Here is a 19,149-nt window from a genome sequence, read left to right on the forward strand (position 1 = left end):
AACTATTAATAACATTATAATTTCGTCACATTAATATTTGATTTTATATTACGATAACATAAGTGTCACAAACTTTTACCGCTAATTTTATTTGGTGAAAAATTTTTTATGACATTTTTTATTTTAGGTGATGTTATAATTTTGTCGCTAATTAAAATTTTATCTGTGATTAATTTTTTTTTTTGATAAATTTTTGTCACAAATTGAACACTTTAGTTAACTATTAATGACATCACAATTTCATCACATCAATATTTGGTGTTATATGACAACAACAAAAATGTGACAAACTTTTACTGCCAAATTAATTTAATGGAAAATTTTTGTAACATTTTGGATTCTAGGTGACGTTATTATCCATCACTAATTGTTCAAATTAATGTGTAATTTATAAGTGACAATTTGACTTAGCTTATATATACCTATTATTATAACTATTTAAGAATATAATTCTTTTATTGAGCATAATTTATTTATGTATTCATATATGAAAATTTTATAATTAAAGAAAATGAATTAAATATTACATATAATAAAAATTTTAAAATACACATATTGTTTATAATTTTAAAAGAAATTTTAAAATTTTAAAAATTTCTAATTTAAAATTTTTGATAAAAGAAATTTTTTAAAGTAAAAAATTATTTTTAAATATATATGCATTAAAATTTTTGCAAAATATTTTTAGAGTCATTGCTTTTAATAATAGATGATACTTTACTGCTCTATATCTTACCAAGTATTATCCCTACTTAGACATTGATGCTATTGATATTAAATTTTGTCAATAAACAAGTTCATAATTTTATAATGTATAATTTATTTAGGTAACATTAACATAAAAAATTTATCATAATTGAAAATTTTAAACTTCAACACACCAGTGTATATAAGATGATAATCGACTATTTTATTAGAATTCTTATTGCTATTAGCAAGGTTATAATAATGGGATCATAGGTTGAATCGAAGTAGATGTAATTGGTAGATTCATTACTAAGCTAATGTCTTTTTATTATCTTTTGCTTTGAAAATGCTTAATTTTATATAGTCAAATGTGGTCATAATTTGATCACCTTGACTTTTTGTTTGACTATAAGGAAATCAAATACTTTCTTGACATATAAAACTTTTAAGAAATGAAAGAAAATCAAATACTTTCTCGAAATCAAATACAACAAATTGAGATTTTTAAATAAAGAATTTTAAGAAATCAAATATTTCCTTGGCATATGACTCTTGAACCATAAATTGTAACTTTATATAAAAATTAATTTTAGTTCAAGTTTCCCTTAAATTTCTAAACTATATGGTTTTAGATTTTTTATTAGGTTTTTCACATTCCCTCCAAAACTATGCTAACAATTTTGTGGATTGTCTTTTTGCCAAACCTGTCCATCCTTCAAACTCTCTTCTGCTCTACTTGTCGTTGGCAGGCCACTCTCCTCTACTTTTCTCAAGCCATTGTTGATCGATAAAGCAAATTCAATTGTCACTGATTAACTAGAAGTGCCCCTAGGTTTGTCTTCATATCTTTTACATGTTGAGTGAAGCAAAATTTAGTTAATATTTTGTTTTAGGCTTTTTTTAAATGTTGTTTCTAATTGGATTAAAAGTAATGTAAATACTTGAAATAATTAGGAATAATTCTAGTGTTTTTAAAGAAGTGAAAATGATGACAAGGGTTTTGGTTTTAAGATGACCTTGTCATTGAAGTTTGGTTTATATTCTATTTTATTATGTTTGGTCTTTGAAAATGATAAGAAGTTCTTTTCAAATGTATGCATCTATAATTTTGGGAAGGTTCTATGAAAATAAAAAAACATTTAAGAATTCTTTGGGATCTTTTCACTTATCTAAAATGAAAAAGATGAGTTTCCATTATCATGTTTGCTAATATTCAGGCACAAGGCTTCCATTTATTTTTTATTTTAAAAAAAGTGAGATGGCAATTTACATGATAAGGACCGACTTTTATGGATTATTTATAACTCAATTCTAACCTTGGTATTGAAAAAAAATCCTTATGTTGAATTAAATGTTATTAGCCCATAAAACAGCTAATCAATGACCAATTCCAATAACAAGAACAAATATTCACCTCTATTAGTTTGCTAACTATTATGATTTTCCCCTTGTTCTTGTCATTGAAGACTTCAAGGGCTTTTTTGTATTCTCTTTCTTATGATTATCAAAACTATTGAACTTTAGTGTTGCTATGATAATGACAAGAAAATATTATAGTAGAAAAGTGAATTTTCAGCTATGAACCATTTATATGTACATATAAACCTAAGCATTTTTACAACTACGTATTTTGATCAATCAATCGGTTTATTTGGTCTCTTCTTTGCTACATTTTTTATTGATGAGCATAAATAGATCTATTGTTTGTTCTATCTCTATGATCACTCGATGACCTAGTTATTTTAAGTGGTTTTGTGTCTATGAGTCTATCCTATATATTAGTTCACACATCCATCCCTCTAACCAAGCCTAGGCATGGGTTTCTCAGATCAAAACAAAATGGTTTTGCTATTCAACTTGATGTTATTGGAATCATTTGTAGGCCACAACAACCAAATCATTTTAAGGGGCCCATGCAGTAGAAATTGTCTCTCCATTACATTATCAATATGGAATTATGTTCAAGTTTAGTCATTCTCAGAAGGCTGCAAAAGAGCTTGTATCATATGTTATATTGCCATTCACCAGAGCTTTTTTTAGGTTCCAATTTCATTCCTAAGTTTAGGGTTTTACAAATTTTACCCATAAAGAAACAAAAAAAATCAACTTTTAAGCATTGTAACTTTTGTCTGTCTCCAACTCATCTTTCATGTAATGAAATGAGGCGTAACCCAGCATTTCTATATATTAGGATTAGGATTATATGGCATGAAACTTGTCAAGAAATATCAAGAAAATTTTATCTTGTTGTTTAGAACTTGTTTGCTGTTCATTATAATCAATATTGTCTAGTGATTGTCACACTTAACTGCTAAATTTAAAAGAGTGACCACAAGCTTTAATTACTCTTTCCAACTAAAATTTCTAGACAACCAAAAGATAAGATTTATATTCCTAATAAATCATTCTATCACACCAAAGTTGTTAAGATTGAGAAAAATTTTGGAGACAGATTATCTACTAGGAACTTGTCACCTGATTCAAATCAAACAATTAGAAAATCCCACTTGAAGCATCTAATTTTTCTCCATAGATAGACCTGTTAATGAAATTGACTTGAGAAAATATTTTATACAGGCTTAAAAGAAATAGGAAAAAATGTCCACCACAAATATAAAAGTTTGAACTTTAATCATTTTTCGACATACCATCACTTAGATGTAACCAAAAAGAAAGGAAAGAAAAATAAAAAGCTTAAGGTTCCCTTAAGTATAAGCTTTTCAATAGTAATTAAAATGGAATAATGACAAAAGAAACAGTAGGAAGTGAAAGAGAAATTTCTCAACTAACCTCCAAGGAATGATGCTTGAGTAGTCAGACCACACAATGAAAAATAAGCACTTGGTAAGGCAGAGATCTTTTCACATGCATACATCTCAATGGTCTTTCATCAGCTCAAACATGTCCCACTTTCTAGCTCCCTTTTGATAGGTAAAAAATGTAAAGAAATCACCAATTACTTAAAGTCTTTTTCATGCAACCCACCTGTTGACCAATAATATACATACTTCACCAAAATATTCATATTTTAAATTTCTAAAACATTAATTATATAAATACAAATACATATTCATATGTATAGACATATACATATACATGTATATTTGTATATGTAATTAGAAATATAGAACAAGATAAGGACTTCTTATGAAGACATCATTGTAGTTTTTTTTTTATCATTTGCTGAATGAGCTATTGATTTCTTGCAACTTCTATTCTAATGTGCCTTTATATTTTGTTTGTTTGCTTGATAAAAAAAAATTCAAATGTTGTGGTCACACTACATGTGAGTTATAGATGCTAGTTATTATTTTTTTGAATTGTAATACTTTGCAATTGCTAAGATAATGCATTGATAATCTTGCTAAGACAATCTACTAGTAGTGCATGAACCATTTGCATGCTTAAACATAGAGTTCATCAGTTAACACTTCTTTATTTGGTTTTGTTTTGGATTGCCTGGGCAAGCTAATTTTAGTAAAAATGTTCTTTGTTCCTTACTTATTTTTCCTATGCTACTTATGCTACCTTTGTTTTTTAGTTCTACTTCTACTTGTACTTGTTGTTTGTAATGTTTGATGTTTTGCAACATGTTTCTTTATTGTAGAGATTGTCAAAAAAAGTTCTCTTTGTCTTGAAACACTTGAAGATTGTCAAAAACAAAAATAGGTAGGAATTTTAATATAGTTTTGAGTTGCATTATTTCTTGTTAGCTGCTAACAAAATCTTTGTATGATGCACTAGCCTTAGGTTCTATAAAAGCATATATACATATTGAATGAACCTTGATCACTTTTATGTGCATGTTTAGGGAATATGAATATTTCAATAGTGTTTAGAGCACATTATATATATAGTTATAATGATTGAATTTTATCATGCTTGGTTTAGATTGAATTATTATGAATGTTTCACATGCTCTATGTCTAGATTTTTTTGTTACCTAATTTCATAAAGTAATTTTGTTTAGTGTTTAAATTCTTTAGGAACATACGATTAACATGGATAAAAGTTGGATGATGGACTCTAAGTATTCTAACAAGTATATTGTTGAAGTTTCAACTTTTATGAAATTTGTACATGCCAGTATAAGAGTCGTATGTAAAATTTATTATCTTTATCGAGTTTGCTTAAATGTATTTACTAAAAGTCAAGATGAGGTAAAAGATCATTTGCTTTTGAAAGGCATATCAGAGAGCTACACCAAATGAATTTATCATAGTGAGCAATCCAATTTCACAATGCCAACTTTTGGTAATCAATCTATTGGGAGTACTAGTTTCTATGAAAGAACAATTATTAATGATGGACTTTTGGATAATGGTATGAATGATCTGTTAGAAGATGTATTTCCTAGAGTAAATGGAGATGATCATGGTTTTAATTCTAATATGAGTGAGAAAAATGATAAAAAATTTAGCAAACTTGTAAAATTGTTGCACATAAAGGTTTAGTGCCAAATGAAAACGAGGCAATAAATATGATATTGGGACTATTAAGGGAGGGCTTTCCTAGTAGTACAATTTTTTCATCATACCTTGAGGTAACAAGAACTTTGAGAGACCTAGGACTTAATTAAGTACCAATTTATATGTGTAAATATGATTGTGCTTTATTTTGGGGGGAGTATGAAAATAAACAAAGTTATCCTACTTATGGGATGTCAAGGTGGAAGGTTGTTAACAAGCAAATTCCTTGAAAAGTCTTGTGTTATTTTTTTATGAAACCAAGACTTCAAAATGTCTAAGAAAATAGTAGAGGATATGTAATGGCATGAGAAGAAGTGTGTTGATGATGATATACTGAGACATCCAACAAATGGGGATGCTTGGAAAAATTTTAATAAAAAGAATGATTGATTTGCACATGATGCACAAAATGTTAGACTTGGCTTAGCAACTGATAGATTTAACCCTTTTGAGCTTATGAGCTCTGCCTATAGCATATGGCCCATTGTGGTTATGTCATATAATCTTTCACCTTGGAAATGTATGAAGGAACCTTTCATGATTACGTCATTTCTTATTCCAGGATGAAATTCACCAAGAAAAGGCATTGATATATACTTGAGACCATTGATAGATAAATTGAAAGATCTATGGAAAAATAGGTTGAGGACTTATGATGCTTACAAGAAGGAATATTTTCAAATGCATGCTACAATTCAATGGATTATAAATGACTTTTCGACTTATGGGGATTTGTCAGGTTCGAGACCAAAGGGTATTTGGCATGTCCAATTTGTAATGATGATGTTTATTCATGAGAGTTGAGAAATAAAATTTGTTATATGTATCACTGTTGCTATTTGCCTTTTGATCATATTTGGCATAAAAGCAAAATGTTTGATGGTAAGACAAAAAATAGGCCAAAGCCTAAGGAGTTATCTGAGAGTGAGTTTTTAAAATAGTTAGAAGTTATGAAAGATGTCAATTTGAGAAAGCATCTAAACAAAAGAAAGAGAAGGCGAACTCCTGAAGAATTGAATTAGACTAAAAAAAGTCTTCTTTGAGTTGTCTTATTGGCAAATACTAAAGTTATGAAATAATCTTGATGTCATGCACATTGAGAAAAACATTTATGATAATGTTTTAGCAATAATGTTGAATATTGAAAGAAAAACAAAAGATACAATAAGTGTTAGGTTAGATTTATAGGACATGAAAACAAAAAAAGAACTGCATTTGAAAAAGCTTTCAAATGGTTCTTACTTGATGCCTTATGCAAGCTACACTTTATCAAAAGATGAAAAAAAGACATTTTGTAACTTTTTGAAATTAATGAAGTTTCTAGATGGATATGCTTTGAACATCTCATGATGTGCCAATGTAAGTGATGGTAAGATTTTAGGATTGAAAAGTCATGATTGTCATATTCTTTTACAAAGACTACTTCCAGTTGCTATTAAGAAGTTTGTACCAAAAAATGTCATTGAAGCATTGGACAATCTTAGTAATTTCTTTTTAAGATTGTGCTGTAAGACATTGAAGAAGAAGGATGTGGAAGATTTATAAGTAAATATTGTCCTTATTTTGTGTAAGTTGGAAAAAATTTTCCTTTAGCATTTTTTGATGTGATGGTGTATTTGGTTGTACATTTACCACACTAGATCATACTTCGAGGACCTATGCATTATCGATAGATGTATCTTATTGAAGGTTAGATAAAATTTTTACAAATTTATTTTCAAAGTGTTTAAAGTGATAATAAAATCTTATAAAGTTTCATTTGTTTACTAATAGGTTCTTAGGTAAACTTAAGATGTATACATGAAATAAAGCTCATCTAGAAGGATGTATAGTTGAGGCATATACTTCTAATGAAGGCTTAACATTTTGTTCTATGTATCTTTTTAGGATTGAGACAAAATTTAATCGAGAAGAAAGAAACTATAATAGAGGTAATCAAGTGAATGAGAATGCGCTAGTTATTTTTTCAAAAGGTATTCACCCTTTTGGACCATCAAAATATGAGGTCTTGTCACAACAAAAGTATGAAAAGATTCAATGGTATATATTGAACAATTGTGATTAAATTATGATGAAATTAAGCCATATTTAGAGTAAGTCTGTTGTCTTCAATATCTAATTATTAAAGTAAGTTAAACTTTTAGTTCAATAAGCTAACTTCGATTTCAATTATTTTTACCATGTTATAGAAAACATAAAATAGAGCTTGAAATGCAAAATAGCTTATCTATAAAAAAAAGTCATAAAGAGCAATTTCCCTTATAGTTTAAAAGACGCATAAGTAAATTATATTTATTGAATAACAATACACATTGTAAAATACTTTTAATAATATTTATATTAACTTGTGTTCCTTAAATGATAGGTTACATGGTTGTAAGATCAAAGTTCTAAAGAAATTTTTGATGAATTACTTTCATTTGCTTATGGTCCTGATAGACGTGTTCAAAAGTATATAGGTTGCATTGTTAGTCAGGTGAGGTATCACACAAAAAAGCATGATTTCCATTTGAAAAGTTAGAATAGTGGTGTGATGGTTGAAGGCAATCATGAAGATGTGCAAATTGACTTTTATGGTATTCTTATTGATATAATTCAATTGGATTACATAAAAGATTATCAAGTTGCTTTGTTTAGGTTTGAGTGGTTTGACCTTGATAGAAAAAGAAAAAGAATTCATAAAGATGGTCATTTAGTAAGTATCAATGTTATTAAATGTTGGTATAATAATGACCCATTTATTTTATCAATTCAAGCAAAGCCAGTGTTTTATTTAAATGATACCAAGTTCGGGAAAGATTAGAGAGTAGTGCAAAAGTTTCATCATAGGCACTTATATGACGTTCTAGAGATGTAGCCTAATGAAGTTGGTGAAATGTTTGATGTGGAAGAAGATCAAATAGATCAAGAGAAAGAAATGTTTGACAGTGATAGGACTATACAAATTGATGAAAATGAAGGACCACTAGATAGGGATGATATTGCTCATAATATCATTGAGTTTGATTTGATGGAAAAAACAAACAAAATACTTAATGTCATTGAGTCTGATTTGATGGAAAAAACAAACGAAATACTTAATGATGTGTCAATGGAAGAATCTGATAAAGATGGTGAAGAAAGGCTTGAAGATTGTAGTGAAGAGAAGGAATTTGATTATGATGAATATGACTATTATATAGATCCTATATTGTAACTATTTATGTTATTTCTTATATTATGATAAATACTACATTGATATAGTTTTTTTTTTCTAACATTAATAGTTGTTTTATACATTGCTTGTTATTTTATCTAGATAACTACTTTTTAAATCATGTTTGCCAACTTTGTTTAAATCTTTAGCCTATGAATATTATTGTTACAACTAATTTAAGGTAATTGGCATATTAATTATTGTGTTTTGTTTCTTTTTAATTTTATTATACCACAGATAAATGATTGTTTCCAATTTTATTCACTCATTGAAAATTCTGGTATGAAATCATTTTTTCCAATGTATATGCATTTTTGGTTTGCTAAATGCATAAAGAATGCTATATAGATCAAGGGGTTTTACTAAATACTATGATTTTTAATGAATGTATTATGTACTATTTCTTAAAACAACATAGTGTTAGTTGTAAATTTGATTACCTTGTAGACATGAAAGGCATTTCAAAGAAAACGACTTTAACAGCTTGCTCGTAATTTATATGCAAGTAGTTAAATGTATGTTATGGGTACTTGTAATTTTTTTAAGGTTTGGCATTATTTATGATGGCTGTTTTAAGCTTTAGGTTAGGTTTATAACTTACAAAGCTGTATTATTTCATGATAGGGTTGTGGATTGTATTGGTTCTTAAAAAATAAAAGCTTCAATTCACCATGCTATTTAAATGTATTGATTTTGTAGATGTAACTTCTATGCCATTTAAAAAGGTACAAGGCCTAACTCGAGGGATAGGACTAGAAAAACTCATCAAAGGGAAAAACAAGCTAGTAATAAACATACCAACAACTAAGGGTAGACCTGTTTGTAAAGTTCAATAAGGTAAATTATTTTCTGAAATTGGAGTCATTACTTGACTATTCATCTCAATCCCAACAAAATGGAAAGCTATAAAGGATACAGACAAGTTGCATGCCTTTAAGAGACTTAATGTAAATGCAAAATATTATTACAAAGCTTATTATTGGCTAGTTTTGAATTTATATTCTTTGAATATATCAATTAATTCATTTTTCTATTTTAAACAAAGTTTCAAATTAAATTGGATGATGACTATGTTAAGACGTCTGTCTTGTCAATTTTATCAAAATTATCAAGAAATCAATGATACAAGCTTTACTTGCACTTTAAAAAGTTTCCAAATGCTAAAGTGGCACACCAAAACAACCCACCGAAGTATAACTTGGCTCAAGAAAATTGGGAAGAGCTTTGTGATTTGTTTAGTGATCTTGAATACCAAGTTATTTTCTTATTCACATTTATGTTTAATTGACACATGGTAATATGTTTTTTCTTATTATTTTCTTAAGTTTTCATGCTTAAAATTGATATATAATAATTATTAAAATAAAGCAACAACCAAATGAAAGCTTGCTTTTTCTTATTATTTTCTTAAGTTTTCATGCATTGATATTAGTTTAGTAATTATGTTTAACTGTTTAAGGTAATTATATAACAATTATTAATTCTGCTCAAATATTAAACATTAATATATTGATATTATTTCATTTTTTTTTAAATGAAGAGGAGGTGTGATACAAATGCTAGAGTTAGAAAAAAAAAAGTCAAGTTAACTCATAACCAAGGATCGAGGGCCTTTATGGCTAGTTGCTATTCTATGGTAAATTTTTAAGTTACAAAAATTATTCAACACCATTTTTTTCTATTTGAATACTTTTTTTTATCATAAACACTTTTATTGTATGTACAATTTTGTAGCATAAGGATGATGAAGAACCTAACAGAATGGAATTTTTTAAGGCAACTCACTACTTAGAGAATAAAATATGGTCAATACCTGAAGCTCAAGCAGCCTATGTAAGAAATTTTAAATTAATAGTTGTAATTTTATTATTGTAGTATGGTTTTTTGAGTTAACCAAGATTTCAATTAAATGTTAGGAGAAAATGGTGGAGTGACAATCAATTCCTATTGAACAAGGAATATAACCTAAAACTGTTGATGCTATTAAAGGACTTGGATACAGGCTTAAACCTAATACTAAAACCTTGTCTGCAAGTGCTGCAAACTTAGAAGAAAGTCTTCAAAAGACATAGAAAGAACTTTAGCAATATAAGTTAACTTTTGGGTTTTTTAAAGCTCAAATTGAAGCTATAACAAATGCTTTAGCAGTTGCTAGAATCCAAGTGCCCAGCCCCTAATTTCTAGGTATATACTTGATTCTATTATGGTTGTGATGTTGCTAGAATTATATATCTAGACTTTCTTTGATACCCAATTCAAAAGTGAGAATTGATAGTTTTTTTATCATTCAGTTTTTAAAAATCATTTAATTTTTCTTTATTTGCTAAGTCTTTATGAAGTTTACTTGTCAATTTCAAAGTTACAAAAACTCCCATAGTTCCACTACACCTTCAACAAGTTACAACTATATTTGTAAAAGGAAAGCTTTATCTCCAAATTCTCTATCAAAGGGCCCTTGTCCGGTTCTTGTGATTCTTGATTTGATATGGTTGCCAGTGCTATGTTTATGTGTTTTTGCTTTATTTGTTTACATGTTTATATCATACTTTAAGTTATTATTATAACTTCTGCCTTCCTGTCTTGATTTGGATGATAAAACATCATTCCTATGATGCAAGATATATTAAAGCATGATAATAACATAGGCTCCTTAAAAGTACGTGCAATTGTAATTTTCCCATGATTTATTTGAATTGATTTAAAAATATGCTTGAGGTAACGATGATTACTTGTTTAAACATGAACCACCCATCTTTTGTCTATTTCCTATGATTAGTATCAACATTGCATATTGAGAACTTTACTTGTTAATTTGTTGTTAAGATCTATTCTTTAATATTGGGTAGGGCCTCATTTAAAAATTTCATATGCATAAAATAGATTAGTTTATGTTTTATATTAGTTTTGATCTTATTATGTGTATTGTGATTTATTTTGATTTTTTTATTATTCATTTATTGCAGCTTCAAGTAACATAAACGTACCATCAACACAATCACCCTCGACATAAGATTTAGATTGAGAGCTTGAAGATAAGATTTCGATGACTACCTATTTCATAGTTATGACTCTTTGTTTTTTAAACAATATTATTTCTATATGATTTTAGAGTAGACTTTAAAGAATATAAAACATTTAAAAACCAATTTAAATATTTGGTGGATTTGCAAGAACACTACATTAGATTATTCCATAAAAATATTTTTATATATAGGATTTAATAACATTAATTATGTCACCAATACTGTGATGATTTATCTTTTTATCTCTAATATATCAAATTTAATCATTTATTTCATGATGATTATAACCTTTAATGACATTTTTTTTTATAAAAAACTAACGAAAACTAACGTTACAAAAAAATAAAGCATAATGTGACGTTTGATTTTATTGACACGTTTGACATTATCTTATAACCAATTGACGATAATTATGTTACCAATACTATGATGATTTACCTTTCATCATTAATATATCAAATTTTATAATTTATTTTATGATGATTATAACCTTCAATGATGTTCTTCTTTATAAATAACTAACGAAAATTAACATCATATAAAAAAAAACATAAGGTGACATTTGATTTTATTGTCATGTTTGACATTATCTTATAATCATTCATGACAATAATTATGTCATCAATATTATGACAACTTACCTTTTGTCACTAATATTATGACAACTTACCTTTTGTCACTAATATATCAGATTTTATCATTTATTTTGTGATAATTATAGCCTTTAATGATGTTTTTGTTTATAAATAGCTAGCGAAAACTAACATCATAAAAATTAACGCATAAGATGACGTTTGATTTTATTATCATAGTAGACATTATCTTACAATCATTAGTGATGATAATTTGTCACTAATACTGTGATGATTTACCTTTTGTCACTAATATCTCATATTTTCTCATTTTTTGTGACAAATATAGCCCTTAATGACTTTTTTTTCATAAATAGATGACGAAAACTAGTGTCATAAAAAAAGGGTGACATTTTATTTTATTGTCATGATAGATTCATAATAGGTGACGATATTTTGCTATTGTCATATTAGACCTTTAGCAACAATCAAACGTAATGAATGTCGTGACGTTTAATTTTTTTGTCATGGAATATATAGCGTGATTGTCATAACGTCTAGATCCGAGGACCTATTGTTAGACATTGACTTGAGGAGTCGCCACAAATCTTTTTTGTTTAGGTGCGATTGACCACCTAACTAAATTTGTCCCTTTTAAAGAGGAATCCTAAATTCAACTTAGATATCTCTAAAAGGTAAATTCAATGTCTGCGAAACCAGAACTAGATCTGATAGTACAATTACGTGTAAAAAATGTTATAACACCCTCACAATACCCATCCAAAGATGGTGTCATTTCGATTTTGTGTTATCCAATAAGCTTTAAAAATTACCAAATAATTAATTATTGAAAATTATCTTTAATTGACTCCAATACTTTTGGTAAAAAATTAAGAAAATTCTCTCAGCTCAAGAGTATACAAGAAAACTACTATTTCATTTACAGAGGTTTCATCGTCGGATCATTTAATATTAAAAATTTTTCAAAAAGACAAAAGAAAAAAGGGATGATTTTGATATAAGTCTCTTTTGTGTTTTATCAGACAAAAACTTATGCTTTTATACAAGGAAAATTGATACTTTCAATTTTTCCTTCAAAATGTTTTTTTTTTAGAATTTTATTTTTAAGAAAAATTGATATTTTCAACTTTTTCTCAAAATAATTTTTTTTTTGAAAATTTTATTTTCAAGCAAAATTGATATTTTCAACTTTTCCTTAAAAATATTTTTTAGAAATTGGAAATATTTTTAGAAATTTTATTTTCAAAGAAAATTGATACTTTCAACTTATCTGTAAAAATAATTTTTTTGACAATTTTATTTTTAAGAAAAATTGATACTTTCAACTTTTCCCCAAAATGCTTTTTTTTTTTGGAAATTTTATTTTTAAAAAAAATTGATACTTTCAACTTTTCCTTAAAAATATTTTTTAGAAATTGGAAATATTTTTAGAAATTTTATTTTCAAGAAAAATTGATACTTTCAATTTTTCCTCAAATTTTTTTAAAAATTTTTATTTTTTAAGGAAAATTAGTACTTCTAACTTTTCCCCAATTTTTTTTTTTGAAAATTTTATTTTCAAGGAAAATTGATATTTTCAACTTTTCTTTAAAAATATTTTTTAGAAATTGGAAATATTTTTAGAAATTTTATTTTCAAGAAAAATTTATATTTTCAACTTTTCCTCAAAAATATTATTTTTTTGAAAATTTTTATTTTATTTTTATTAAATTAAAACATCTAAAAAATACTCCTAAAAATAATTAACACATAAAAAAACAAATAATTAAATAAGCAAATAATTAAAATACAAAAAAAAAAAAAGAATGGCTTGGCTCGAGGGATACGGTTTGGTGGCTCGGCTCAGCTTCAAGGATCGATAAATAAGTGAGTCAAGCACGGGTCAGAAACGGGTTGGCGCTTAGGTTGAGTCACTCGCTAGAAAACGTGCGGATCCTGGTACCTTCTTAACCTACTAAATAATGCCATTTCACACCTATATAAAAGCCAAAATCTTTCTTTTTTTTCATATTCCCTTTCTTTTCCTATTTCTCTCATTTTTCTCTTTTTCTCTCCCTTTCTCTCTAAAGTTAAAGTTTTCGATTGAATTTTCACCAGGAATTGGAAAATTGCACTAAAAAGTCACCAGAAACTTCAAGTTCATTGAAAAATTTCACCGAAATCTGAAAATTTTCCAGAAAAATTTTAGAAAAAAATGACAAAAATTCTTAGAAAAATCATAAAAATTCTATGATTGCTTTTGGCTCTCATAAATATTTTTTTTGGCTTTTATCTTATGTATTTTTGTGTGTTCTTCTTTGATTTGTTCATGGGTTGTATTTATAGAGAACATTCAACAGAGTTTCTGATCAATTAGGAATTCCTCTTTAATTGGATTTCCACATTATTAGAAACTCTAAGAATTATCCTGTAGAGATTGAAACCAATTGCAATTCTGCCAGTGTATACGCATGACAGAATTTGCAATCTTTCCTCCTTTTTTTTACTAATAAAATAAATAATAAAAATTTAAAATAAAAACAAGAATAATAATAATAATAATAGTAAAAAAATAAACAATTGGGCCTATCACTTGGACCCCATTAAATCGGGCCTTATGGGTTTAGGCCCTGACCCTATTGAATCAGGCCCAATGGGCCTGGACTCGGACCAATTAAGGTGTCTTTAGCTGCCCTCTTTGTGCATTTCCTATGCAACAAGAATTGTGCAAAGACGTAGACACCCTACATATGTTCATCCCAACATATTCATCTTTTTCATTTTTTGTTCTTTTTTTTATGAAAAAGTAAACAAAGTTCCTTAAATAGAGGCTCAACGACTTTGAAAAAAAAATGCTCATCTAAACAGAGGCACCATAACTTTGAAAAGTAAAAAGCTCATCGATAATCATGTCCAAAATAGTCATAGATCATACCTGATAAAATTTGTAATGAAAACTCAAAGATTCACAATTTGAGTTTAAAATCCAAAGGTTCAGATTCACAAGAACTTTTTAGCTTCACAAGAACTCATTAAAATTTGATTCTCAAAGTTTCAAATATGCAAGAATTCAATTTTGTAGGATCTTAAGATTCACATTTGCAAGACTCACACCAACACCTCAAAGATTCTCATTTGAGTTCGAAGATTCACATTGGATAAATTTTGGGTTTCACACCTCAAAGATTTTTATTTGAAATTCAAAGATTCTCATTTGACACTCAAAGATTCTTATTTGAAGATTCCTTAAAGATTCTCATTTAAGAAATCAGGATTCTTATAAAAGAAATTCACAATTTCTTTTTTGAGTGACTCAAAATTTTATATGTCGTGATCAAGGATACAAGTGCAATAATTTGGATTCACACAATAATGTAGATGCCATATCCTAAATCATAATTTCAATGTTTACTGGTTGATGCATGTCCAAACAAAACTTTAAATATTCATAGAATCATGTACATGTATTGTTCAAATGACGAAGCAAACATAATGCATGTAATGCAGATAAATGTCATGAAATTGTGGTAACATGGTTCTTAAGACCCCACCATCTCACATTTCACGTTTCATCAACTGGTCTCCATTATTTTCATCACTTGACCACCATTTATAGGCTTATCAATAGTAACTATTTTAGAACAAATTTTGTTTATTGATCCATACTATTTTTATCACTTGATCACCATTCACAGGTTTCTCAGCACTAGCCATTCCATAATGAATTTCATCCATTGATTCTCATCATTTGATCATAATACATAGGTTATGTTAACCAATCTATCACCATATTCATCTTTTGATCACATCATCTTTTGGATTTCTTTTCAAAAGAATGTAAGAACCTCTTAAACATATATTCATTCATTCATTATCATTTTAATTCATGACAAATACAGTGCAATCACACATTTCCTTGATTCATTCTAAGGACGTACAACTAAAATAGCACAAGGTGCATTAAGAAAAAGGCAATCAATGAGGAGTGAGTCTGGTACAAAAACAAACGAAAAAAAAAACAAGTTGGATACGTGTCATTGGGACGACTGGTATATCCAAACAATGAATATTTGGAGAATTCTAAACATTAATCCAAGATTTTTTTTTTCAAAATCTCATTCCATCATTTTGAGCTTATCAAACTTTGCTCAGCTTTGATAGATCTTCAGATGTCTCTGATCTTTCATATATGTGAATTGCCTATCAAACTCTCAGCTCAAAGATTTGTCTATAAATTGCCCTTTTAGGGTTTCAATTTGAGTCTTTCTTTTTTCTTCATTTTCTCTCTACTTACTTTTTTATTTTTTTATTTCTTTATTTTTTCTCTTTTTTTTTTCATCCATTTTTTCTTTTTTTTTTCTCTTCTTTTCATCTTTCACCCATTGTTGATATCTCTCACACATTAATCTCTATAGCATGATTCCATTATTCCATCATGACCACGCCTTTGTCCAACATATGATCATTTAATTCGAGCATTCACACTTGATCTAAATGGACTTTTTAAGGTTATAATGTAGGCCATGGTGAGGGGTCATGAAAGAAATGGATCAAATAGGCTCAAAACATGTGTTTAAAGGGTTCAGAACCAAAGAATCATTCATTATTTGATGTAACTTGGCATTTTACCCCCATTCCCCATTATTTCACTAATATTCCTTTTTCGTCGATCTTATTCTTCATAAAAGAATTCCCCTTACTTTACCCCAAATCATGTGTGGCATTCATTTTCTTTTTTCTCTTTTTTTTTCTTTTATTTCTCTTTCCATCTTTGAGATCTTTTGTGATCTTTTACCTTTTTTCTTTTTTTAAAAAAATTACACCCTAGATTAAAGGATGATCCTTGGTTGGGGTTCTTTAAAAATGATCATAATAGGCTCAAAGAGGTAGCAATGAATGGTCTTTTGAATGGTAAAAGAAAGATGGCCATTTTTCATCTTAAATGTGAATGTTTTTTTTGAAGATCATCTATTGAACAAAAACAAGCTCATGAATCTTCATAAAAGATTGCATCTTCAAGATATATCCATCACATATCTGTCAGTAACTTTTTTTCTCAAATAATCTTCTCAAATCAATGTGAATGAGTTCTCAAAATTAAATCCCAAAATTATTGTTAGCATCATTATCTAAACATTCATCATTTGGAGTTCAAAAATGGGAATAAAAAGTTATGAAAGGTGACAACGAATGGAACAGTGATTGAATGAAAGAGAACATGTAATAAAATGCATTATCCTTGCTTTTATTAAAATGATAACAAATGAAATCCTATTGCATAAAAGAAATCCTAACATTACTTTTAAAAGAAATCATAAAATGACAAGTAGCTTTCAACCAGCTTTGACATCCTTATATAAAATCATGCCCCTGTACAATTAGGTGAAGGATTTTTATTAACATCTTGCCCCTTTGATTCGTTAAAACTCACTAAGCCTTGCTGGATCAAACTTTGCACTTTATGTTTAAAAGCAGGGTAAGTTTTAATAGAATGACCCACATTCCCATTATGATAATTGCACGTCGCATTAGCATTGTACCATTTTGGATAGGGTGGCTTTAATGGTTCTAGAATAACTGGAGATACCAAGTTATTCTGGATCAATTATGGGAATAACTCAATGTAAGTTATGGGGATAGGGTCAATATATACCCTTTCTTGATTATCTCGAGATCTTCTTAAACTTTTTTCTTAGTTGTTAGGCCTTAAAGCTGGTACAAGTACTTAAAGGGCTGAATGTGGATAAGCTGGTTGTGGATATGGTTGGTAAGGTGAGATATTATTCACAACAGGATAGTACAGAGAGTAACCTTATGGTGGATAAGGTTGATAACCCCTGAACTGTCTATCAAAGCTCACGACTTGAGTTTTAGCCTCTTTATTCTCTGGTGCCTTTTTGGTTTCTCCTCCTTTCAACTTACCATTTTTAATGGCATTCTCAATGATTTCGCTTGAGATTACCATGTCAACGAAATTTTTCGTGACATTTCCTATCATCTTTTCACAATAAGGAGATATCAAAGTGCTGACGAATAATACCGTAGTTGCTTTCTCCATTAACAAAGGTTGCACTTGAAAGACTATGTCCCTTCATCTCTCAGCATATTCTTTGAATGATTTAGTCACTTTTTTTTTCATATTCTATAAAGAAAGATGATCAAGGGCCAAGTCTATAATATATCGGTACTGATTAATGAAAGCATGGGCCATATCGCTCTAAAAATGAATACGGGTCCTATCTAGCTAGACACACCATCTAGCAATAGAGCCCGTAAGGCTATCTTGGAATACATGCATCAATAGCTTTTCACTATTAACATGGGTAGCCATTTTTTGATAATACATGGTAATGTGAGTTTTTGGACACTTTGTACCATCATACTTCTTAAACTCTGGCACTTTGAATTTTGTATGGTGGTGGACCTTGTGTGGGTTGGGTTTGATGTGGCCTAAAACTAGGAAGGTACAATGGGTCATCCTCCTCTTGTGAGGGATGGTCTTGTTGGCTGGTATTCTCCTCTACACTTTTTCCCTTATTTAACTTGTTCAAAGCCTTCAAAATCCTATTCAACTCCCCTTCTAGCTTCTCTTGAGCTTTCTCTATCCTCTCAAGCTCTTGTGTTGCACTAGTGAGTTGCTTGTGTGGGATTCTTGGTTGATAGAGCTATCTTTGAACCTTGATACCATAATTATGATCAGAAATAAAATGCTATGATTTATGGAATATAGATTGTCATGGATGAAATCTAATATGAAAATGATACATATACACAATGTTACATATGACAATGAAAATGATGAATGACATGATAATGCAAATGCACAAAGTTAAACAAATAAAATGGTTAGATCACAAATTATTCTTTCTTGTGTCTTATCTTCGGGTTATATCTATCAATGGATAGGAAATGTTCTATCTTAGGGTTGGACTCTTAAGTGCACATTATATGCTAGGTTAGGTGATTTTGATCACTAAAGGTTCTCAAATTGTTCCTTACATCATCATCCATCATAGACTAATAAGGCATTCCAATCTTCACCCATCACAAACTACCATCGAAAATGATTCAATTTGAGTGGGAGTATTTAACTAGCCACCGTAAAAGTATTAAAATCTCATGAAAGCATAGGTACTTTACTCTCTCCTAGAGGGACAGAGCTCGGGTATAAAGCTCATATTATGTACATGCATATGAATGAC

General features: G+C 28.6%; 1 pseudogene; it reads left to right on the forward strand.

Annotated features, from left to right (window-relative positions):
- Positions 1-5,612: 5,612 nt before the first annotated feature.
- Positions 5,613-6,701, forward strand: LOC149518482 (uncharacterized; annotated as a pseudogene).
- Positions 6,702-19,149: the final 12,448 nt, after the last annotated feature.

This window comes from Durio zibethinus, chromosome 6 (assembly GCF_047325235.1).
Source record: "Durio zibethinus cultivar Kanyao isolate XHJ-2024 chromosome 6, ASM4732523v1, whole genome shotgun sequence".
NCBI classification, from domain to species: Eukaryota; Viridiplantae; Streptophyta; class Magnoliopsida; order Malvales; family Malvaceae; genus Durio; species Durio zibethinus.